We start from the raw sequence: 25,514 nt of genomic DNA, 5'->3' as shown, positions 1-25,514 counted from the left end.
CTTTCTGGGATTATTTCACTGGTAGAAAGCTAATTTATTGAGCCATACCCACTTGGCTAAGAGTCTGTAAGACAAGGTTACTCCTGTCCTAACAGTAATATATTTTTGATGGTACACACCTATGTAATACAATCCCATCTCTCTCCATATGTATGGACACATATATGATACAGCAAAATAAGTCTGCAGTATATAAAGTTTGCAAAGTCCATTGCTCTCCAACTGACAAAAATACTTTTTTTTCAAAAAAGAAACACTGGTCTTAAGGTTACTCTTACAACCTTCAATTTCTCTGTGAAACACCAGTAGAGCACAATCCTTAATGTCATTTATCACTTTTTTTTTTTTTTCTTCCTATGAAATCACTGCCTTATTCAGCAAATTAAACACTGTTCAGTGAATGGGTCATTTCAGACCTTATTCTCACACACACTGCACATTCCTTCACTAAGAATAAATATATGTATATCTGTGTCACTAGTTTTACGGTGCTTCACAGCAAGAATGCATGTATTTTCACATAGACAACCTCCATCAGCAGAAAAATTATTATTCCCATTCTACAGATGGATGAGTAAAAGCCAGAGAGATGTCAAATGACCACTTATTTTCTTAACACTGATACTGAAATTATTTCTATGGAACTGAGCTCATCTTCATTAACTCTGAGGCCATTTACTATCTTGGTACCGTAACTTCCTTCTGAATTTATTACATACCTTTCAAATGGGACAGTAAAAGAGGTAGCAGTCCTACAGACATGAGTCTGCTCTTCTCTTGCCTTTTTCTGAGAGACTTTTCCTCCTTATCACTGCACTAAGTGTAATGCCACTTACAAGTCCCATTTAGCCTAAGCAAACTGTTTAGCTCCCTCCCAGCTGCAAACACAAACATGCATACTAGTCAGACAAAATCTTCTCAGCTTCAAGAAGGTTATTGGTGAACCTGAAATATTCTCTCTGACATAGAAGGGACAAGAATGAATGAAAGATATGCTGCAGAGAAATTTGTGAGTGGCAAGCCAGAGCTGAGCTTTGTTTATTGATATTCTATTAGCAAATACAACAAGCTCCCTGAAGAGGTCCTTACAAAACACACAGATTTTGACAGAGGGAGAAAGCAAGAGGAAAGTAGTGGGACTATAACTCCTCTTTTAGCACTTCTCAAGTGATCTCAGGTGTATCAGGTGGGTTTTCCTGATGAGTTGTCTAAAGCCATCACACATGCATCTACTTAGTGTGCTCCTTGGAGAAGACACAGGATGAGAATTTTTCTTCCTTGTTCAATTTTTGTTTGCAAAGCTGAAGAGCTCTGCAGAGAACTGAAATGAATAGTAAAGTCTGGTTTAAAACAGCTTTTGGCCATTCTTGCTTCAGTTCTGTATCTTTTAACCCCCAGGGCATAATTCTTCCTCCTAACCAATCCCCTTCACATCCCTTATGGATTCTCTTCTTACTTATAACACATAGTTTAAGATTATAATTCCAAGGAGATCTGTACTCCTTCCTACTTAAGTCATCTTGCTTGCTGCTAAAACTTATTTGGTTCAAAGTTATTATATGCCTCCTCCATGTTCAAATATGTAAGCTTCCCAGTGCTCACTAAATATCCTCAGTTTCTCAGTTTGCCTGGGGCCCCAGAAGTACAGATTTATCTTTTACTTTTCTCAGAAAGAGAACTGAACAAAATTGAATCTGCTCTAAGTTTAGTTTTTATGTCCAACCCCTTTATATCTTGCTCTTCAGTGAAACTAAGCATAACACATTATTATTTTTGCTGTTTTACTTGATTATTTGGTTAAAAAAAAAAAATCTACCTTCATTTACTTGTAAGGATATCTGAGACCTGACTTTATTGGAAAATACATTTCAGAAAAGAGTGACAGCATGCCAATGTGCCAATGTCACTTTTTCTTCATTTCATCCCCATGCAACTATGACTCTTGCTTTTTTCTTGTCTGTAGCAGACTTAAGTAGTTAAGAAGTTTTACCAGCATCCTTCCCAGCTTCCTAGTTTAGAGCTCCTTTTACGAGTCATGTCTGTCCTCAACCTAGGAAGATCTTTCCTCTAAATTAACTGGAGTCCCTTATTTGAGGGAAGAAACATAATTCCTACACACATCACAGAGACCAAACACTGTCATATCTTCACAAGAGCATCACATCTCAATTTGTCACTTTCTCTAAAGGCAGAGTCCAGTTCTCATGAGCTTCAAATGAACTAAACAGAAACGAGGGTTGATTCTACAGGGACACCATATAAATGCAAGCAATGTTTACAAGTATTATACTTTATCATGTGTGCAGCATAGGCATTACATCTACTATTAGTGGAAATCCAATAAGTAATTCACCCCCCATCCTTGCAGTATGCCTTCGTATTCCATGACTATAGCTCTCTACCCACATTTTTTGCCACTTCTGTCCCAGTGGCCTCTGCCTATTATCATTTCATTTAGGAAACTGTAAGGTCAGAGAGGTGCAGAGGAGAGCAGCAAGGGCCTAGGGAGAGTCTATTATTCTTTTCAGTCTTTCAAAAGTTTTAATAGCCCTGATAGCAATTAAGTACAGTTAATACGAATATACTCCCTTGTGGCACAATGCACAAGCAGGTAAAATCTCATAGCATCACTTTCCTTGCTTCCACATCTATCCCTACCCTTCTACTCCTTCCCAGGAGAGAGATACTTTTCAGGAGTATCTTTTAATAGGATTAGGAAAATAATATTAATTAATTTCATGCTTAAAGAGTTGACAATCCAAATGTAAAGGAAAAGAAACGTTGCTTCAAACTAAGGAACAGTAACACACACTTAAAAAAAAATAATAAGGTAGCAAGATCCTACACGACAAAGTCTCTTGCTATATGAAATCCACATTTTGATCCACTCAGATAAGAAAAAGGTTCCATGAAACCTTAAAGCTCTCTGTAGTATTCCATCATCATTGCTCTTGTCCTAAAAGCATTTGCCTTGACATCCCTCACTGCTGTGGTGCCACCACACACTCACAGGCAATAGGGCACAGTCTGGGCCTTCTTACACCAAGATGTGAAAAATCAATTGAATTCCCAGCAGATGGAATCATTGGTGCAGAAAGTGACTAAACACTAACAGTTATTCTGTGATACCAAAGTCTTGAAATAGTTTACTGCAAACACATACACGTCAAGAAAAAAAAAAAAAAGAAAAAAAAAAAGGTGATTTAGTTTACAATAACTCTCTGCATAGCATTGTTATTTTCAGGCTCTTTCTTTCTATAGAGATGCTACTATTCAATAGTAAATGAAGAATTTCTCCCCAAATATTTTCTATTCACATATAACACAGAGATATATGGTGTGATACACACTGATATACAACTTTATCATATCGCAATAGTGAAACATACAGAATATTTCTATTCCCTTACTGTTATGCATCAAAAATAGACAAGACTGACAGCAGAGTCTTTACATACTGTGACAGGAAACAGGATTTTTATTTCTGATTTCATCAGCATCTTTTCACCTCTCTCTCCAATTCTTTATTTCTCTCTTTCACTTCACATATTGCCTTATATATTTGTATTAACCTCCTGCTGAGCTGCAGGAAGGATTTTTTTAGTGTAACTCTGTTTCAATCCTTTTATAACATACTCAGGATTGTGTATTACATTGAAAGCTTCTAGCATAAAAATAAAGAAGTAATATTATCTATTCCCAAAAGAGTGTTAATCATTATCCTTTAATCATAATTACAGTCATATAAATATTAATATATGAAAAAGTCATTGTATGCTTGAGCATGCAAATAGGTGTCAGAAGACAAATGTTCTCTTCTTGGCTTTTGCACAGTCTCGTGGTCACAAGAAAACTGACTGATCTTGTTTTCTAGTTCAGTTTATCTGTCAAATTACATGAATAATACTGGCCTACTTGACTGGGCGATGGTTGATTCAGCTCATGTTTATATGGGTTTTGAAAACATCGCATATGCTAGGGTAAAGAGATGCAAAGTATTATTAGCTGTCCATTATGTTTTATAGAAAACACAGAGGCTGAACATTCGTCAAACTAGTAAATTGGTAGAAAGGAGAAGAACAGAGAAAAGAGAAGAAAGAGAGAAAACCTAAAACCTGGCTTGAAACAGAACGTATTGGAGCTTGTCTGTAATCCAAGGCAACAAACTTTTGCATTAAATCTTCAAAATCTGCACAGCTACTCCCACCCAGAATGTGAAACTGCAGCTTACACACTCAGATCTCAGACTGGTCGAAATGAAATGTCCCAGTTTTAAATTCTCCAGCTTTCTGTATAAACTCTGTGCTGTAACTGTGCTGATGCTAATGGTATGAGGTCAATTAACTTTGATCTATAATGACAAGAGCACTAGCTCCCTAATTTAGTGGAAAAAATAAACTTTCAGCAACCTTGAACACTCCCTATGTACCACTATGTGTGCTTCCTATCAGGCTTATAATTGAGCACACTCTAGCGGTCTCTAGCATGCTGAAAAAACTGTGCACACAAAACTACAGTCAAACATAATAAATAGGTTCATACATGTAACTGTGCCATATGACACAATGGTTCAGCTGTGAACCACTCACCCATGGTCATCCAGTGGTTTGAGAATCTCTGGTCTAAAGACTAATGATGTTTGATATTTGCAATTTCTTTCTGTAGCTTGCTTCTCAGTGCGGTTATATAACGCTTTATAATCTAGCTACAGCAATTTATGGAAAAAAAAGCACATCACTAGATTAACCAGTTTGAGATCGTAATTTCTCTCTAATGGCCTTTCTTTGACAACAAGAAAACAAAAGAAAATTAAAGCTGATAGGGCTGTTCTAGTAATGTCAGAAGTTGGCATTCTTTATCAGTCCTTAACTTAAAAGCAGTCAGAATAATGATAAAGGCATCATAGAAATTTTGCTTTTCATCTGTCTGACATATAAATCAATGATCCAAAAAACAAATAATATATACTTTTTAAGTGAATATAAAAGAAGCCACCTTGTCTACATTTTGTGTTTATCTTTGACAGAGCCAGTTATACCGTTTCTCAGGGCACTCAGTCACTTGAAACTGCTCCCTCCTCCCAGTTATAACACTGACCCCGTTTAGAGAGCACATCACAAACAGATGCACTGAAATCGGTAGCCTTTCCAGGGTGCGAGCTGACATAATGGGCTGCTTTCCTTTCCCTTGGGAGCAAGCACTCTCTTTATCACTAGGACAAATGACCTGGAGGAGAGGTATCCAAGGCGAGACACTCTATTTCCTTATAAATGCCAGATCAGATCATAACACATTACTGTGACTCACTGTGTTAATGACCAAGTGCTTCGATTTGCAGGGAAAGCACGAAGACGCAGCAGACTGAAGTCAAGCTCTGTGTATGTCAGAGTCCACGTTCTAAGCAGGCACTCTACTTTTAAAACTTCGCTTTTCCTTTCAGTACACAGCTTTGAAATTCATAGTTACAAACAGATAAAACTACTTAGATTATCAATAAGAGAGGCTTACCTTACAGCAATTGTGATCTGTTAGAAATGCTGTAAATTATGTGTTTTTCACATCAGAGAAGGTGGGTTTCATCTCTCAAGGGGGTTCCTCTAGGATTCTTCCCTTTGGATTTTTTTTTTATCTGTGTGTGTATATATATATATATATATATATTTTTTTTTTTTTTTTATTACTATTATTTTTTATTTTTTTTTTGAGTGTAGGTCCTTGTTCCTCATGGCGAGCAAATGGCAGCAATTAGATATTCTCTCTCGGAAGTACAAGGCTCCACCTCATGTCTCTATAATCCTAAGAGTGGAGAAAGAGCCTAAAAAAAAGAAAGGAAAAAATTCCTTTTCAGGTTTGAATGAAACAGAAAAAGAGAAATAGAACTACTCCTTATTCTGGAGGAAGAAAAAAAACCCTATGGGAACAATTAAAAGGTAAATCAAGAAAGACGAGAAGTAGAGGAGGAAAATAAATATTATATGATAGAATATGGGACAGAGAGAAAAGAGGATGGAATCAAAAGCATGGAATCAGAAACAAGAAAATGACAAGGGTTTACTAATGATAAAGAATTACTAGAAACAAATATTTACTTTCCCTTTGATACATCTGTTAATGATAATTAAAGTCTGAGAAAAATTGGAAAACGTTAAATATCCCCAGGGAATAGAAAAGCTTCCCAAAGAAAAAGTAGAAGAAACCTGGGAAATTAGAAAGATAATACATGCAGAGGAAAGGAAAAATATGAAGGCAAATGCTAAGTAACATAAGGACATAGGTCTTTACATTGGTCACCAGTTCAACCATTCTGTAATCACAGACAGCCATGTTATGGAAGCCTAGTTCAGAATTGCCCACCAAATATTCAGTTCATGCCAGGCCAAACTACTTAAGAAAGCATTGAAGTAAAAAAAAAACCAAAAAACAAACAAACAAACAAAACCTTACTGCACCAAAATAATGCATCAAAGGCATACTCTACAGAAAGTGCTTATTACCACTAGCTTTTCTGACACGCTAACTGTCCACACAAAGCCAACAAGATATATGGAAGTGGAGGATAGCAGAGACTTCAATTTAAGATCCCTTTATAACACAACTCTTGGAATGCGCCATTCTTCTCAACGAAGGTATTCATAAGCTCATATGTGTTCTCCAATGCAATCTTCAAACAAATCCTTAGATGTAGGAAAATATTCAAGTGTTTTACCAGATTAGGAGCATAAGCATAACAGCGTTAATTTCTGTTCACGTCAGATGGCTTATATTTACTTCCAGGTCTGAGAAATCTGTGAGAAAAGATCTTGACTCTTTGAACTCCTAGACTGTTGCCAGAAACTCTCGTTAACTGAACTATTCTAAGAAACAGTATTAAAACTTCAGTACCTATTTCAAAAAAGAGCTGCTAGAGCTATGAACTATGCAGATTATCTGCCTCCTTCCTCTGCCGAGGCTATTAGTCTCCTGTTTACTGTGTTTTTATCTGCGTTTATCCTCTAAACTAAATTAATTGAAATCACATCTTTAACTTCGACTGCTTGGAAGTTTTTCCCATTTTTTCCATCTTAAGGCAACTTCTTTCCTATGAAAGAGGCATAAATAAGAGCACATGGAGAAAGAGAACAGGATTGGTAAAGCTGGTAATAGCCAGTACAGTTTAGTTGGCCAAGTCTTAGATTTTCCACCACAGAAATTAGGAATCAAACTTTTCCAGATGTTAACTTTTTTAAACAGCAACTTAAAACAAACCCACTTATAATCAATTTTTAAAGCAAAATAATGTCTTCTCCATACACATTATACAATGTGAAAGGTAAAGCAAGACAAGGTTCTGAAAATAAATCTTTATCTGATGTAAATAACTTTTTATAGAAACTCTCACCAAAGCATTTCAAAATTATATACCGCTACCAGATAGCAAATTATCAAAGCCTTGTGGTTTAGTCTTGTTTTTGTTATGAAGACAATAAAGAATTGTGCTTGCTCTCTTTTCCTCCTGTTACCTTCATACAACCACATGGAAATTCCTCTTAACCATGTTTATACAGAGCAAAAGGTTGCCTTCTGTTTTTAGAAAGCTGGATTACCCTTTCTATAAAGCTAGTGAAAAAAAACACAGTCACAGGAAGGTTTGGAAACAGCAAACAAGAGGGAATTAAAGCTAAAGTGACTTAATGTAAAAATATATTTGAAATTGTCATTTCTGATTTATGTTTACTTGCAAATGAATGTTCCTTTCCTTAAAATGTTCTTGGTGTTTAAAGAGGCACATATATTAGAAAACAGTTTGTATGTCTCAGAGAAAGATAGTAGCATTCATACATCAGAAGAGTTAGAAGTATGAGTTTTATATGTAGATGTACTTGGACATATACATATACATATTTTTATATATATATATATACACACACACACACACATATGGAGTTCTTGGTCCCACAAACAAAACATGAATATATGCAAAAATACGTTTCCCTTTTCCACACAATACCGGACATGTGTCTTGTTTTGAGCAACACAATTACTCTTCCCTAGAGTCAGCAGGACATAGATTTACTAGCAACACCTGAAGAGTGAAGAATATAGATCAGTCCTTGTTAAATGTATATTTGATATGAGTACTACGTCAGAGAAAATGCTCATGCATAAACTCCCCAGACAGTAGATTGCCATTATTAGCTTTTTCCCAAGCAACTCTGTGACACTGGTTTTCAGGCATCCTCATGAACCAGAAGCACCTTCAAACACTTTAAAGAGCAAGACACAGAAGCAGGCAGGATAGAGGAAGAGAAAGATCTAGACTGGACCCTTTGACCCCAAGAAAAAGAAAACAACCCCTACCCTTGGTAAATTACAAGGTTTTGTTTGGTTTTGTACAGCTTTGTTTCATTCTAAATTGCTACATCTATTGTGCTTTCCTTGATATCTCTGTATACAGGTTATTACCTTTTACCTTCTTACAGTGACACATTAAATAACTTCTGTTATTTAATATTAGTAATAACTTAATATTTGGCAAAACCTTATCTTAAATTGTTTATTACTTTTTTTTTTTTTTTAAATAAAAGGTTACTGCAAGTGCTTTATTCAAATTTCAAAAGCATTCATGTTGATAGCATTTTACCAGAAATATAAATTTAGCAAAATAACAAAATACAGTAGTTAAACCATGATTTTTTTCCAAGCAAAAAAACTGTTTGCTAAGCTTGTTATATAGATATTTTAAACATCTGTGTCAATCTTGTCAGACTTCTTTCAAAAAAAGACTTGACTTTGTGAAAGGAATATTTATACAAGGTCACTGTGATAAATAAATAAGTGCTGGAATTTCTAATCCTATGGATGATTTGCTGATGCAAAGTGAGTACAAATGGATATCAATCACTTTTTTTTTATATATGGATATTGTATATATTTGATAGAGTGTAAAACTTCATGCTAGCAATTTGCACATGTAAGTCTACATTTACATACACATAATGCCCAGAGTGAATAGTGTCAGAAAATTAGACTTTCAAAGTTTCCTTTTCAGCAGTAACAGAGAGTACCCTGCATTACATAGGCTGGAGACCCATTGTACTCAGCTCTATTTAAAAAAATAGTTTCTCAACCAATGAAACCATGTATCTTTTGTTCACTCTATGATAGCATATGAAGGTCATCCTTTGAATTAAACATATATAAAGCAGCAGTGATAGTGGCTAAACAAAGTTAGGCTAAGTATCCACATGAACTTATGGAAATGCATGTTTCATAGCTGTGGACAAAGATAATGGTATGCAAGGAACTGCTATTCCAGAAAATGATGTAGTCTTTCATCCTTAATAACCAAATAAAAGATGGGAAGTCAGTACTTGGGAGCTGCTCTAGCAAGCAGATCTCCAGGAAACAAGGCTCCCCACAGACTCTTCCTTGATCTTAAAGCTTAACGTGAAACATTTATATGCACGTAGCACCTGGCCAGAAGACGTGGGAAGGCACTTTTATCACACTGGCTGTATTTCTCTCTTAAATAATAGATTTCCCTTTTTTTTCCCCCCTCTTCTGGAAATGAAATACATGCCTAATAATGTTTCTGTACTTCCCCCCCACCCCACCCTGAACAAAACAGTTTAAGTACAACCAGACAATCTTGAAAACCTCAGCATCACATAACCTTGAAAACCATTAACACTCCTCAAATTGTCAGGTTCTGAATTGTATCCCCAGTTTTTGAAAGCAAAAATATGTAGTCAAAGTAAGTTAAGCATTATGTGGATGAAGAAGACATTAAGTTTAATGGAATGCTAATCTGCCACCCACATTTCCTTGACATCCAAGCATGTGGATATATGATGCACAGGCTAACTGTGTCCAACTGAATCTATACAAGTCAGCTGAGTTATGTACAATATTTTCCCAAAGACATTCCATAGATCTGAAGAACAACAGTATGTGAACATTAAATTGCTGCTCCAAACTATTGCCATCTTCACAGAGGTTGACTCATTTGTGTCTTATGCAGGAGTTAATGTATCAAATATATATAATACGTATGTAAACCTGTACATCCTGTAACTATATCTTTGTATTCTTCAAATTATTCTTCTTTTTATCTACATCCTTGAGAATCAGCATACAACCAGTTATATATGCAAAACCTCTATATACATGGACACTGAAAAACAGAAAAATATACTTTTAATCAAATGACAAGGAGCTTAGCACAATACACATTCACCTTTGCATGTAAAATGAAAGGTGATTTCCACATGGATTTTAATTATTTTCAGTATTAATATTTTCTTTACAAACAAGAAATCCCTAAATTTATTATCCATTTAGACTAGCATTTGTTGAGTACATGGGCTGAGAAAATATATCAATTTTTGTTTGGGCAAAACATCATTTCATATCTGCCTTGAACAAAAAATTGCAACTAAGCATTGTAAATAAGTCCAGTATTTTGGCTGAGAGCAAGGCAGGAAAAAAAAAATCCAAGGTTACTCAAAACTCCAAGTTGAGGTATTTGTTCATTTGAGGTCCTGATTGTGACTCCATTGGTATTGCCATACAAAGAGATTTTTCTGTCGTTTAAATGTGAGAGGACACATGGTTTAAGAGAAACTGTGAAAGAAGTTTTTACCTTGGTTAACTTCTGTGATCAGGGGCAGGCAGAGCTTGGACACTCACTTTTAGTCTTTAACCATCTATCACTAACTGCATGTAAGTAACCTTTGTCACTTTTTCAGGATTCCCAGGGATTTGAAAATCAAACACTAGAAAGGTCGTAAGCACACAGAAGGAAAAACAGCTGAAGAGACTGCATCCCATTCAGGCTGTAACAAATGCAATTAGGCCCAGAGAAAGCAAACAAGGAATTACTGGAAGGTTCCACCTTCGCTCTCACTACATTGGAAATTTTTGCTGTAAAGCATGAGTTAGACTTGCATCACATAAGATTAGGATTTGAAACAAGAAAAAGCAGCAGCTCTCTTCCTCTACAGCAGGAAAAGAATGAAGTACCTAAAAACATTTGGGTTTAGTACAGCTATTGTAACAGCACTCATCTCTCCAGCCGATTTTCTGGATTTGCATATGTGTAGAAGAATAACAAATATTCCTCTTTTCTGCCTTTCCTCGTGTAAGGGTGTATTATTTCCAGTTAACATTTTGGAACCTGAGGCACAGGGAATTCTCTGCACAAGCCAGTGGGAAATCAGCACTCCCCCCTGTGCTCTCTCTGATCCTTGGAAAGTACTTAAGAGCACTCACCAGTTTCTCTCCACTGACCAGGAAAGAAACTTCAGAAAAATCAGCAAAAGTGAAGCCACCAGTTTTCAGTTAGACCATTTTGAATTTGGGCAAGTTAGGCTACCAGCATGAGTTCAGTGATCAGGAGTAAGCTGTTGCAACTGCTGGTGCAGCAGTAGGTACTTGGTCATCCCTGTGAAATGCTGATGTGTTCCTTATGCTGGTATGTGGAGTGTAGATACTTTGGAATAAGATTAAAAAAAAAAAAAGCCCAGCATAATGTGCAGGAAACCCACCATATTTTGAGAGACGTTAAGGGAAGTGAGCATGTTCCCAGCCCAGAGAGCCATAGCTTAGTGAGCAGAGCCTTCTTCTGGAACACAGGTCTAAACTTCAGTCAGCTCACACCTCAGCTTTCCTAAGCAAACATCGCAACCACCGAGAAGCTGAAGAGAAAACTAACATTTGCTTCCCTCTCACATATTTTGCAGAGCCTACTCTAACAACAGAAGACAGAACACCAGAGATGGGACAGGCAGAGAAACCCTAACTTTAGGAGTTGTGAGAATCCTTAGAGAGGCATCTTTCCAGTACTGTCGCATTCGAGGCAGTTCAGATCATAGTCTGAACCAGAGCTTTAGGTATCTAGGGACTTCTAATGTAGATGAATATAGGTACACATAGAAACTGGCCAGGGCTGAGTATGGACTTGCAAAGACTTAAAATTTCAACACCCGCAGTCGAAAGGGCAGGCACCTGAATGAAGCATGAGCTCCTGATGTGAATTTACATCTAAAACATCACTGATAAAATGAGCTTATTTGACTTGCTAAATGCACTTATTAATCCACCTTCTTTACAGTGAAACAGTTGCTTGGCATGAAATTATTTCATGCCCTCCTTAAGCATGTACAGAAAGAATTGCAAGGTCCTGCTCCAGCACTTTTACAGTCAGTCCAAAGGCTGGGTCTTGGGGAATCCATTTCAGGTGGAGACAGCAAAGATTGCTTCAGAATAGTATTACTTCCTCAAAAGAACTAAAGAGGAGCTGGAAACAGTACCCAGCTTCTGCATCAATCACTCTGTTAACTACTAGAGACTGCAAAGGAAAGGCCAGGCTTGTGGCCAAGCCATTTGTTTTGTGCTCAGTCTAATTCTCAGTACTAACTCAGCTTTATCTGTGACGCTGGGCAAGTTGGTTATCAATTTCTCAGTTATCCACCTGTAAAGAGGGAATTGAGAGTACCTCCATGTTTCTTCACCATCTGCCAGGTCTATTTTCATTGTAAATACTGGGCAGCAAATATCTTCTGTTATTCATAGGCTAAGGCCAGACAAGACTAGAACACCTTATCTGACCTCCTGCATATCAAAGGCCATTATGTGTATATACAATACACAGTGGGGAGCTGATCACAATTGGGGTCTCCAGGTGCCCTTCCAACAGACAAGAAATAGTAATGTTAACTCACACACGATCACTCACAATCCTTAACTTTCATGCATTTTCTTCAGTGGCAACATTTGTTTCCTGTAGATTTACAATAGTGTATTTAAATGGCACTCAACTCTATTTAGGAAAGGAGGAAATAAAATTCAGCTTAATGAAAATTAAGTTTACTCCTCATTTCTGCTGGTATAAAAAACCCACACAACTACTCAAAGTAGTAGTAGAATTTTCATATCTTGTATCTTGGTGGACTAGAACAAAATAGTTAAAAGAAAATACTGCAGCAAGAAGCGTGACAGAAGGTGTCATGTATGTACTAATACATCACCTCTTTATCCAGCTTATAATTGTATTACACGCTGCCATCGTGTCAGCTCTCAGAAAAACACCATCATATCGACAAAGGCAGTAATTCACATTGTTTATCATCTGAGTGTGTCTGCACATGTGCATTTTTCCTCAGGCTTTCCAATTCTTGTTTAAGGAACTGTGATCATCTCAGTGTCAAAATTCAACTTATCAGATGCTATATATATATATTGAGGGAGTAAAATATAAGGGCTCATAGCATGCAAGAGTTCAAACAATATGATTTGATCATGCCCCATGGACTTAATCCCTGTGATTCTGTGACACCTAGCACTGAGGTGAGTGAGCTGGTAGGATGTGCTATACGTTTTCTGCCTCCTTATAATACAATCAAGATGATTTGACTATAAAATTTGAGACAGAATATAAGACAGTCCTTGATTGCACTCCCTTCTCATTTAACGGCTACATAGGTATCTTCTCTGAGAACTTATTTCAGGAAAGAGTACACTGAAGAAAGGCTGTACAGTTCATCAGATCTGAAAAGAAAATCTACCCAACCTAGAAACAGGCAGGACAATAACTTGGCTTGGAGGGAGGTCACATTCAGGAAAACACCCCATGGGCAAGGGCTCCAAAACTCAGCGTGAAGCCTGTTGTGCAGGATAGGATGAGGCAAACTGGAAGCGGAAGAAATGAGAACTGTGAGAAGAGGGGCAGAGTGGCACTACTCAGAGTAAGAATGTGATATCAGGAAGCAACAGGATACTAGTAGGTACTGAAGAATACTGGGCTGAGAAGGCAGGAAACCAGAGAGAACTGAACCAAGAACGAGCCAGGAAACTGGAGAGAGAGCGCTGAGATAGCTATGAACAATAAAAAGAAGTAGATGAAGAATTAAAGGAAGAAGAATATTGGGACAAAATGCAGTGGTGGGGAGAAGGATGAGGTAGAAGGTTGAAGCAGGGAAATGAGGAATAATCAGACAAGGACAGAAAGGTTCAGTCTTTGAGGATCTGGTCAGCTGGCCAAGATTCTTTTCCCAGGAACATGGATGGTATGGGAAATAGGTTAGGGAATCCACAGGATGCATATACTTTCTTCCTCAGATAACTCTCTGTCACTGCTGTCAATGACAGTTAGTTTGAGTAGCAGATGGTTGTCAGATGTGTCCAAAGACTGCCACCTTGCTGGTGACCCCTGTGGGTGTTATGATTCCACAAAATATAGTTTGCTGTTTTCAGTTTCTTCTCTAAAAATCTGAGGAACCATACAAAAACATTAGAAATAATATTATGCTTGCAAGTAAGGAATTTTTGTCCCATTTCTTTTTCTGTTGTTTTTGTTGTAGTTGTTTCTTGTCTAAATAATGCAGAAAATGAGTAGAAAGTTAAGGGGTTCACTGGAGGGAGAAAAAAGTCTATTCTTAGGGCCAAGACAGTTGAATGCTGCCTGAAGAATGAGACTATGTCTGCCTCTGTACATAACACGAGGCAGGACTCCAAACAGAAACCTTCACTAATGGGGTGGTCACTTAATTCTGTCACTTTTTACATGTCCCATGTAAAACATCTGGCCAAGTTTACTGAGTACTCACAGTTCCAGCCAAACTGTAACATATTATGATGGTTTTCTAAATATCTAATACAGTATGCTTTGAAAAGCATTTTCAAGACATCTCACCGTGAGCACCAAAATTAATAGCAGTTTGGCAATATTTAACTTTGTCTCACAACACAGTCCAGGTTGTTCAGTAACACTGCTTGATTTTACATGGATACTGTAAATCCACAAATAAGTTACTAATTCAGTCATCATAACAGAATAAAATTAGTATATCGCATCTTTTTCAATGAAGATAAAATAAAACATTGAATGCTGATGAAGTAAAGACCATCAGAGCTGAGGATGAAAGAAGATGCTGACATAAAAATAAGTGGTTTGTGTTTGTATATGTAAACACTGCGTACTGCTACTTCTGTATAAATGAGAAAACACAGAGTGCATGGGCAATATTAAATTTCACATGTGCTTGATTTTGTAGACTTAGTGATCCTTTGTTAATCCAGATTTTTGAGTGCAATAATCTCATATATGTAGTTTTTGAGAATTTATAGGGAAGAGACAAACTCTCAAAAAGTTGAATCGGAGCATAACGCTTTTTGTACCAGTTTGAGAAAAGATGTAACCATAAGCTGATGTGTTACTTCAGAGCCACTGGCAGCACAAAGATCTGTCAAGATTTGAGCTGGACTAACAAGAAATGCAAGATTAACTTGAATCATCCTAATTTTCTGGGTTCTTGTTTGCTCCCAGGAGGGTGCTGGGACAGAGGGAAAGGTGCTCGGAGCTCCTCCGGGGCGGGCGGCGCTGCCGAAGAGCGGCGGCACCATCTAGCGGGCGGCTGGAGCGCTGCCGCCCGGACAGCGCGGTGGCTGCTCACGGGGCTCGGCCCTCCCGCCGGACTGGGAGCGGGACACACACACACACACACACAGAGGTTCTCTAGGGAGAGATACCTTGGTATTGAGATTTTGTAATCGCTCTTTAGATACAATTGAAAGTTACTTTAGATAAATGAGGAGTCCCATGTAAAGCAGGGGAGCTGAGGGACAGACACACAGACACAAGGTTTTAAAGCATCCTGTTTTGGCCATAGATGCCAATTTAACGTAAAAAACCTCTAATAAGTCTCCAGTCAGCATACTTTTTTTTTTTTTCCCCTCCAGCTCCGAAAAAATAAGTGAAATCCTTGACACCACAACAACTCCTCTGTCAGATCTAAAAAAAAAACAAACCAAAACACAACACAACAAAAAACAACCAACCAACAACTAGTAAAAAAACAAATATAAACCAAGAGCTTCCTAATGAAGAGGCTATGATATATTTTCTGAAAACAAGGGCAAAAAATATTTTTCCCCTTCCTATCTCAGAAAGCTGTTTCTGGAAAGCATCATTCAACTGACACACACTGGGGAAACATGCCATGGAAATGCCAAGGCCAGATAGTTAAAACCTGGCACACAACACTCAGTTGAAAACAGAGACTTACAAGCAGGAGTGCTGAGCAAAACAGCCATAATTGCTGCCACTTTATACTCTAGCCCTTCAAAACTTACACAAGCTATACAAGGAGACAAAATTAATTCTGCTCTATTTTGTATCCCAGATGCTTTATTATGTCCATACAAGTCAACCCAACATTTCTAAAAAGAAACGATATTTCACTAAAATGTAGTCCTACTTGAATGACCTTTGAAAAGCAGGAAATAGTATGTACCTGCCAAGAACCTGTTGAGGATTCATTCAATGTAAGGTATCCATCAGTACACAAGATCAAGTCGTTGGTTAGTGTTACACAGGGAGGTTCTTTAGCTGAAACCAAACTTTTATTTGATTCCACATGAGCCCTGTGTTTATTTGTCATCCATAAAGACAGTGAGGCTTCTGCTTCTTTTCGGGTTTGTACCAGAGCAAAGTTTAGGAAGCTTATACCATCATAGGCTTTAGTAAAAGGCAAATATGGCTGTGGTGGTTTAAGCTCTATCCACACATTCCTACTAGCCCGGGTTTGCATCTTTCCAAACCTGTCACTCCCAAATCTGATTTACAAGGGAATGCACACTTTTTCATGGACATTTAAAGCTAAAATGCTGGGCTGAGACTCAAAGGCTTCTTTAACTCAGCTTCAGAGAAGGAAACCTCCAGCAGAGATGCAGCACAGAGAGCTGCACATTAAGGAAACAGTTCAAAGTACCACACGAAGATTCACCAAAAGTTGTCTATCAAATCCCCAAGTCAAAAAACCTCAGTGGAATTTTTACAGACACCCACGTGGCTCACTCTATTCTATCAGATGGCAAGGAAGGAGAAGAAAGTTTCAGAAAACTGCATATAATGTATTTGGAAAAAAACATCCACTATAAAAAATATTGCAAGGCCTATCCACAACTAACTCTATTTGCTGAGTCTTTGCATCTACATCACAGCGAGTAGTACCATTTTTTGACTACACAACTCCTTTTCTTAAAAGCAGTACACACATTCTTTATATACTACCAGAAACTCTTACACTTAAGGAGGGCCAGGCAAAATATTTTCAAATACTTGATGAGTCCTTCAGACTGAAGACTCAACTAGCAGATTTCTTATACACAGAATACAGGGAGGCTTTCACAGAGCTGTGCATATGTGTGGATAGAAGCTGTGAAAAGAACACAGCAAAATGAAAACCAGAAATAAACATAATAGTGTTGTTATTAGTTTTTAGGAGGAAAAGGAAAGGTTCCATTAAAGCACATGCAGGATTGTAGCAGTTTGTGCACGTACCAGAGGAAAGCAAAACTTAAACAAAACAAAGAAAACAACAATAAAAAATTACACAAGTCAAGCCTTTTGAGGGAAAAAAAAAACCAGCCCTCTGAATAACTGAACACTGAGTCCTGGCATTAGTTTTTAAAGTTGTTATTCTTCTCCTATATGGCTGCAGTAATCTTGAATGTCTGCTTAGCCTTCTGAGGTCTATGCAAGAATCTATTTATAACTGTGGGATACCAGTGCTAGTGCCTTGTGACACACAGCCTCTGTTACTGGAAATGATCCTGGCTGATTTACTAGCAACAGAATGAGTAGCTGACATAAGCTATGAGAACAAGAAGTCCAATTCTTAGACAGGAAGTAGAAGAATGAAAAGAGAAGCCTTAAGATGCACAGGTACTGAAACCAAACAAATAATAAAGAAATAAGGAAAAATCCTCCATTTAAAATACAATTGTCCTTATTTACTCATAAGTGACAGAGTAAAGAACAAACCAAAGACCAAAGTATCTATCAATTTAGTTACATCAGCTCTTGGATGTTCTCATTAAAATAGCAAGGGTATACTTTTTCAAAGGTGAAAAGCATCCATAATCAGGAAAATCAAAGCCAAGGGAACCAGACCTGGCATGGACTTTAAAAAAGCCTTGCTCACAAAACTGTTCCTCACCACAGAGTAACAACACAAAACTAACTAGAATGAAACTCCTAAAACTAATTTCACCAGAAGTTTGAGAGCTAGCTTTCCCTGCAATCTGTCAGAAGGATATCTTCACATAACCAGAAAAAAAAAAAATCCTACTGGAATATCAGCTGACACATTTTTGCTTCTTCCACAACTTTCCCCTTTTCTATTCCCTTGAGTGCTGTATCAGTCAACACTTCACAACATCCACATTCTCTTATCAACAATCAGACACTAGTGCTCATGGCAGTCCCTTGCCAATGGATAGGCAAGTTTGACACATGCCTTGTTTATTTTGGAGATTTGATAAACTGTGATTCTTGGCTCTTGGTATTTCTAAGTTTGAGAACAGATTTATTTATCACTGGCTCTGAATTAAGGCTATAAAACTTCTGTGAAAATGTGTAGATGGTTCTTTAGAGGACAGCTGTAACGCTGCTAATGAAATGGTTGACAATGTCTGTTAAATAATAAAAACACATTGAGCTAGCTTACTAAGGAGTAAGCCACACCAGTACTGATATGACCAGAAGGTTTGCCAGGCTTTGTGATAACAAGAGTCTATTTATACACTTTGGAGCACAGAGCAGACACTGTACTAAGCACAGGTAAGAGTAAAAATACACAGCTATGAGCAGTCTTATCCTTTTAAAACTATATTCTCTGGTTATATAAATTAATCACTTACAAGGTCTCTTTCCTAGAATTTGAGTCAATGGAAATCCACAGCATTCCCACAGTTGAAATATTTCTGGGTATTAAAACATCATCCAGTGAGAAAGCAGCTTCGCACTGCAGCATCAGCAGGAAACACTTACTATGGTTTCCATAGGGCATCCCCACATCACAGTGACTACGTGGAAAGAGAAGGGTATTTCTTCATGTATGGTATTTCTTCCTGAAATATCTCAGTATGGTTTGCCTGTAGCATTTGGAGGTGTGTATTCGGAATAAGCTGCTGTTTCAGAGAGTAGTAGTGAGCAAACTGCTTTTGCAGAGGTCAGTGTTCCACAACAAAGGAGGCTGTTGCTTAGAGCAAAGTATTACCATAAATACCAGCTTCTTACAGTTATTTCACTTCTTGGTAGTGGTCGATATGTTGATTGTCAAATTCAAGAACAAATGTGGTGACTACACGCTATATTGTAAAATCAATAAGGAGTCTCCTTGGGTCTTCCAAGTCTAATGCAAAGTCTGTATTTCCTTGTCTATAGCAGAAGACATTTATCCAGGCAGTCCACATTGCAGGAGTCAACAACAGCCTAGAGAGTGCAGTTTGAAGTTGACGTGTTCATCAAAGAAGCATTTCTCTAAGGAAAACTAAAAGAACTGGTTAAGTCAATACAGACAGCCCTAAAGACAGAAGGTTTTTGCAACCAAGGTATTTAGATTATGCAGCACCATCCTATAGGAGATTCAGGATTTCCCAGGCTAAGAAGGAGAACTTGCAGCTTAATTAGATCATTACATGATACACTTTATCATGGAGGATTAGATACACCTTCAGCAGGGTTACTTGGTGGTGTTTGTTTGGGTTCTACTATCTTCTTGCACAGTTGTGCAAGCTATTAAATTTGAGGCAATAACAAGACATCTCTTGCCTGCAACATTTCCTCCCCCGAGATGAATTGAATAGGGGCTGCACCACTGTTTCAACTGCAGTTTTTGATCAGGTATGCATTTGGTCTACAAGGTGCAATTGCAGTTTATGCATGCCCACATTGTCAGAAGTTCAGTCAGACAATATTAAGCTCTTTACTGCTGTAATTCTGTGTCTTCCAAGTACTGCTATTAAGAAGGTAGTTTCAAGCAAGCATGGAAAGACTCGTGGAAGGAAGTTTTAGAAAGACACAATATTTCAAGACATATCAGTAGAATTTGGACTAGCTCATGCTAGCCTGGGGGATTAGTACTCTACAGCTGTTAGATGCTGGTACTTTAGGCTTGCTAGGGGAGGTGGGGCAGCAACTAGTGATAATAGAGGGGATTCCTCCTTCTCTCCCTAAGCCAGCATGCCAGAGGCTTGGCATTGTGACTATGGGTATATGCGTGTATCTCTGTATACATTCTCTTGATAATTGACCTGTAGTCTGTCTTTTAGTCTATACTTTCTGGTGTTAAAAAGGCATTATTATCTATTTATTTTTAAATGCTGATGTGATGATTCCTTACAGTTTGACTTTTGGTCAGGTACTGCTTTCTAGCCACCCTCTTCCCATATGGAAAATGCAGTAATTTGCAGGCCACACACCAGAACATTAAAGAATAACCTCAGAAGAGCCTGCCTAGCACCACACACTGCTTCCACATACAGAGTCCAGCACTGGGAAGCAGTTTCTCCATTTGAATATTAAGCACTTGCATAATCTACACAGACACCCACTGTCCAAACTGAATCATTTCATCAGCTCTGCACATAGCTCCCTGATTGAACTAATGAGCTCTAGCAGATTCCCTGATTTGCCAACAGCTGCAGCTCCCCAGCACATTTGTTGGGAGCAGAAATGCTTCATCTTTGTTGGCTCTAAGTCTCCTGATTTCCCAGCCTCTGTAAAACCCATGACATCCCAACAGTGCTCTGCAGCTGCTGGAACTTCAGCCAAATATGTTTTGGGCACTCTACAGAGTGCTTCTTGAGGAGCTTAAGCTAAAAAACCTCCACCTACAGACCCTTCTCTCTGACCTGTGTGTACATGCAACTATAATGAGAACTGTTTCATCTCTCTTTTCACACAAAAACCTTACTGATTTCCTCACAGTTCTATAATGCTTCACATCATTCACACCTGACCCTTATTAAGAGAAAGGTATAGGATGTGATGTTGAACTACATATAGGGACATTACAAACCTTGTTGTCCTGGAAGGTGGCACACTTCGCACTTTCCTAAACCTAAACCATCTCGGGGCTGAAAATTCCCAATTTCAGTACAACTCACATTAGAGCAGGGCCTAAGAAAGCAACCTTAAAGGAGATTATTTGCAACATTTTCATGGGGTTTTGTCTGTCAGATAAAGAACTAGTAAGAACATCTTTATTTTCTTTAATCTGTTTTAAAGAGACACAGGCTCCAGGGATTTTTTTTTTTCCTTCAATTTCTGATTGCCCACAGGTTAATCGTCATGACTAAATAGACAAATTTTTAATACCACTATTACTGTTAACTGATATGATGCTTTTCTGTTTATACAGAAACAAGTCAGATAACCGTTAGTATCAACAGAACTTGAGTGGGCCACAGCAGCATATTTTTCCCCAAATTGACCCAGAGAATACACTAAACATCTGTCCTCAACAGTTTTAAACTGTCCTCTAGCATTAATTTGGCTTTCTCTCCATGTTATTCTTTCGTAAACTCGGAACAACTTTTTCCAGTCACCCAGAGGAATCTCCAGCAAAAACAGACAAGTCATGAGTTGATGGTTTTTTATATTTTTGAGATTGAAGAAGCATATTTATTTTTGAGTAAAATCAACATAGTTCCTACAGATTGCAGTAGAGACTTCCGATTGAACTGAAACTTCATCTCACATGCTTTATGAGGCTGTATGTAGATCTTAGTAAAGAGGAAAAGGAGAGTATAAGACTTATTTTTCTTTAAATTACAGAAACAGTTTAATTTTAACTAGCTACATTTTTCTTTGCAGTCAATAATACTCCTTCCACATCACAGTTTATCCTAGGATTTTCACCCTCATACAAAAAGAATGCCACACTTTCACAGATACATGTAAGTTTGCAAGTTTTAAAACATACACACAGGAACTGACACATTACCAGTGAACACAGAAATTACCAAGAAACGGTTCACGTATGAAAAGGCAATGGTCAGCGTCTTACTGGATGACCATACGCCCAACAGAATTACCTTGACTGTAAGAATTCCTCTCCACATGGACTGATGTGCTACTGAAGTGAAGCAGGTTTAATGTTGTCTACTGCAAGAATGAATTTTTTACTTCACAGTTTCTTCTAGCATTCTGTTAATGAAACAACTCCTTCTTGAGCTGTCTAATCCCCTAGGGCCCCAGCTGATAGACTTTCAAAAAAATAATTCTACCTAACCATTGAAAGACTTGAATTAGACTGTTACTCCTGACTTCTGCTGGTCTAAGATCAGTTCCAAATACATGATAGAAGTCTGAAACAAGAATTCCTGGAAATGAAAATATTAATCTCCCCCAAAGGGCATGGGAAATTAAGAAAGATAAGGTAGTCTAATGAAAAATAAAACTTTTCTCTATTCCCCACACAATTATGAGGAACTCCTAAGCAGCTATAATTTACTATTTACTAAAAAATGCCCTTTTTGAAAGCCAGCTTAGTTTTTTGTTTGTTTGTTTGTTTTTGTTTTGTTTTTTTAACTGACGCTTAATCTCTCTTCAATAAATTCTCAGAAAGCATGAATCAATACAGCTCTATGGAAGCCAAGTGTGTTGTACAGATTAACTATATTCAAGGATTTTTTTATTTTTCCTTCTAGCATCAAGCTGCTTGCCAGTCATATTGTCAATGAACACACTAGATTTCACAGTGTGGAATACCCCTAGATACATTTGGTGCTTTGTTTTAGACTTCAGTATCTTATCAGATCAGTAAAAGAAGGCTTACTATCCTGAAGAATTTAAGGCTATGAACTAAAAATTCATACACAGTGAACTGGAAGTAGCCACTTTAGCTACAGCACGCTTGCATGCACATGCCTTTACCTGGTAAAGAAGCTTTGCCAAAAATTTTGGGGCCCAGCATTAGTTTGCATATTTAGAGTCCCCTTTACTACATAGAAAACACATGCTCAGACTATTTTTCCTATTACATAGTTTATTTATTTTCTAAAATAAATAGCTACAATTGCTGAAGCCTTACAAGATTTTATGTACAGTTCAATTCTGTTTAACTGACATTGGTTACTGAGGTTATTTCTGCTTTCTTAGACTTCTTCCATGGTCAGCTGGCATATAATCCTAGGGTTAGGACCCAGACTTCATTCCCTGGCCTACCCAGCTGCCAGCTGGCTGCCTCCATACCTAACTGGATGGCAGGTATCTTAGATTGTTCTATTTTGTTATTGAAAGTACTTTTTGATCCATTTCCTGCATTTACTTGTTTGGAAGAAGGCCATCATCCTTCCTGAAGGACCAAAGATGGAAGTTAGGAACTACTGAAAATACTACCTGGAAAAATCTTTGAATATCGAGTGTGCGTCTTAGCAAGAATAAGATAACAATCTTCAACAACAGACAAGCTGCTGCAACAAAGAAAAACATCAAGTTTGTTCACTGTGTCCAAGGCAAACAGAAAACAAACAGTAGACTTACCCAGACATACAAAAAAGCGCCTCCTTTTTAACGGCAGAATTAGTGACGTTCTGGAACAGTTTACCTAAAAAGCTTCTGACACCGGAAGTATTCAAGAACAGATGAGAGAAGTGTTGTCAGGAATGATGCAGGTACAGCACAGCCTGCTTTCACCGTGATCTCATGAGGTCTACTGCTAGCCCAGTTTTTGGTAAATACTCCTTTTATTTTTTCCTATATCTTTAGGTATTTGAAGACTCTTAAAACAATAAAATTGTCTGCCTGCCTGATCAAATGCAGAGTGATGTTTGTATCAAAATTAACACAACCTGCAATTCAACAAGATTTGAGCAAACTGCTTAAGAACGTTCCTAGTGTTAGACACACATTCTTGCATGAGACTTTGATAACTAAGGATGGATTGATTCAGGCATGTGTTTCCTACAAAGGCAATATTTCATAACTTCTTGTTTTGTTTTTGTTTTGTTTTGTTTTTTTTTTTTTTTGGGGGGTGGGGGGGAGGAAGGAAAAAAAAAAGAAAAAAGAACCCACTGCCCCCACCCCAACACAAACACCAGACCTCAAACCCTAAAACTTCAACATAAAACCCCAATGAAAGATAGAGTACTTTTATTTCTTGCAATCTCTGCCTCCACATTGGGAAAGGAAATGAAAGCAAGTAAAGTAAAGGGAACTATAGCTTTTTCTTTGTTCCTCCTATGCATGCATGCATTAAAAAGGCAGGGGCCAGGAGGGAGAAGGAGGGCAACGAACATACACATGATGACACATTTACATTCCATTTCCTCCATTTTCTTCATCCAAAAAACCAAAGAGATCAAATGAAACATGAGAAGCATCAGCCCAAAAGAAGAAAGTCTCAGGAAGTGTCAGAGATTGTTACGGGAACAAGGACAGAGGGAGTTTAAAAGGCTTTCCAGAGTGCAACGGTTACATTAACGTCCACAAATTAATTACCTCACCTGCCCTAATCTTTAAATACGTACGTATGTTAAGTCACTAGTGATCAAAACTTATTGATACAATGTGGTAAACTGTACACGTCTTCTGGGCACGTATGCTAGCAGCTTTAATCCATACCATTTAAGGCAGAAAAGGCTGCAGACTCTTAAAATTTACTTTTGCCACTACGTATGTATGAAGTTGAGACACTCCAGTACAAAATATTTTACTTAACTTCAAACACTGTGTAGAAGTGACCAATGCAGCACAACTTCAACAACATGTATAACGTATAACCAGTTTTCATACACTTATTATTTTCCTATAATGTCATCGGGTATCGTAACTATTACCTGCAATCACAACAGATACAGAGGCTATCCAGGAAAACAACCTTTGACTGCAGTCCACAGAAAAGTTAAAGTCAAGCAAAGAACTTTGATGTTGGCATGACCACCATAATAACTTACTATAAAAACAATGTACTTTTTCAAGTATATCTTCAACTATTTGCTATGAAATTGAAACTACATTATACTTGTTGTACAGTATAAATCACCTATTAGAGTCATTTTTTTTAAACATAAAAAATTACATTTTCCTTCTTCCATTAATTTTTCCAGGTTCTTCCTAAAATAAAGTGATTGTTTTGAACTATAACAGCTAAAATAGAAATATCTGACACAAACTTAGCTTTCTAGCCTGTGGGCAAAATATAAATGTTGTTAAATTTGAGTGGACCAGAAAATGGATGGTGAAACTGGTCTGTGAAACCTCTGCTAATAACAAACATTCATCCTGTGACGTGGTTTGTAAGTAACAGCCTATGACACTGTATGTATTACAGCATTACAGCAGCAGGATTCAAGACCATTTTGCTGAATCTGAAGATCAAATACTTCTGGTACTCAAGATGTGTAAATGTTACACCATAAAATACCTCACTTCATTATATATATAATCCGCAAATTTTCCATGTGATGAATAAAACTCAGAAGTTTTGTAAGCTTCTTAATGTTCATTTAATTTTTATTGTGTTCACTCAAATGTAACTGGTTGAACATCCCCTTTAACATTCATAGCATTTGCCTCAAATATACTGCCTGTTTAAACCTAAACAGACCAAATTATTCTTTGAAGTGCCTGGCAGTATAACAAAATACCTTGCACTAGTGCTGCAGGAAAAAATCTGACAATTTTACTTCCAGTTGCAATAAATCTGTCAAGAAATCTAAGCTTACAATAAAATTGAAAAGTAGTC

The 25,514-nt window shown here is 37.5% G+C and overlaps 1 protein-coding gene across 2 annotated transcripts in view; it reads right to left on the bottom strand.

Moving 5' to 3' along the window:
- Window positions 1-25,514, bottom strand: part of TTC29 (tetratricopeptide repeat domain 29) — a 290,318-nt gene that overhangs the window by 203,034 nt on the left and 61,770 nt on the right. Inside the window, exon 1 of one of the 2 annotated variants that reach the window (XM_021284035.2) lies at window positions 5,509-5,658. The exons of the other annotated variant lie outside the window; for it this stretch is intronic. The gene's annotated coding sequence lies outside the window, so the exon portion shown is untranslated. Of the gene's footprint in view, window positions 1-5,508; window positions 5,659-25,514 lie in introns of those variants that run through there. 2 annotated transcript variants of the gene reach the window in all.

Source organism: Columba livia, chromosome 4, assembly GCF_036013475.1.
Source record: "Columba livia isolate bColLiv1 breed racing homer chromosome 4, bColLiv1.pat.W.v2, whole genome shotgun sequence".
In the NCBI taxonomy this organism is placed as follows: domain Eukaryota; kingdom Metazoa; phylum Chordata; class Aves; order Columbiformes; family Columbidae; genus Columba; species Columba livia.
This window is presented reverse-complemented; position numbering and strand designations above follow the sequence as displayed.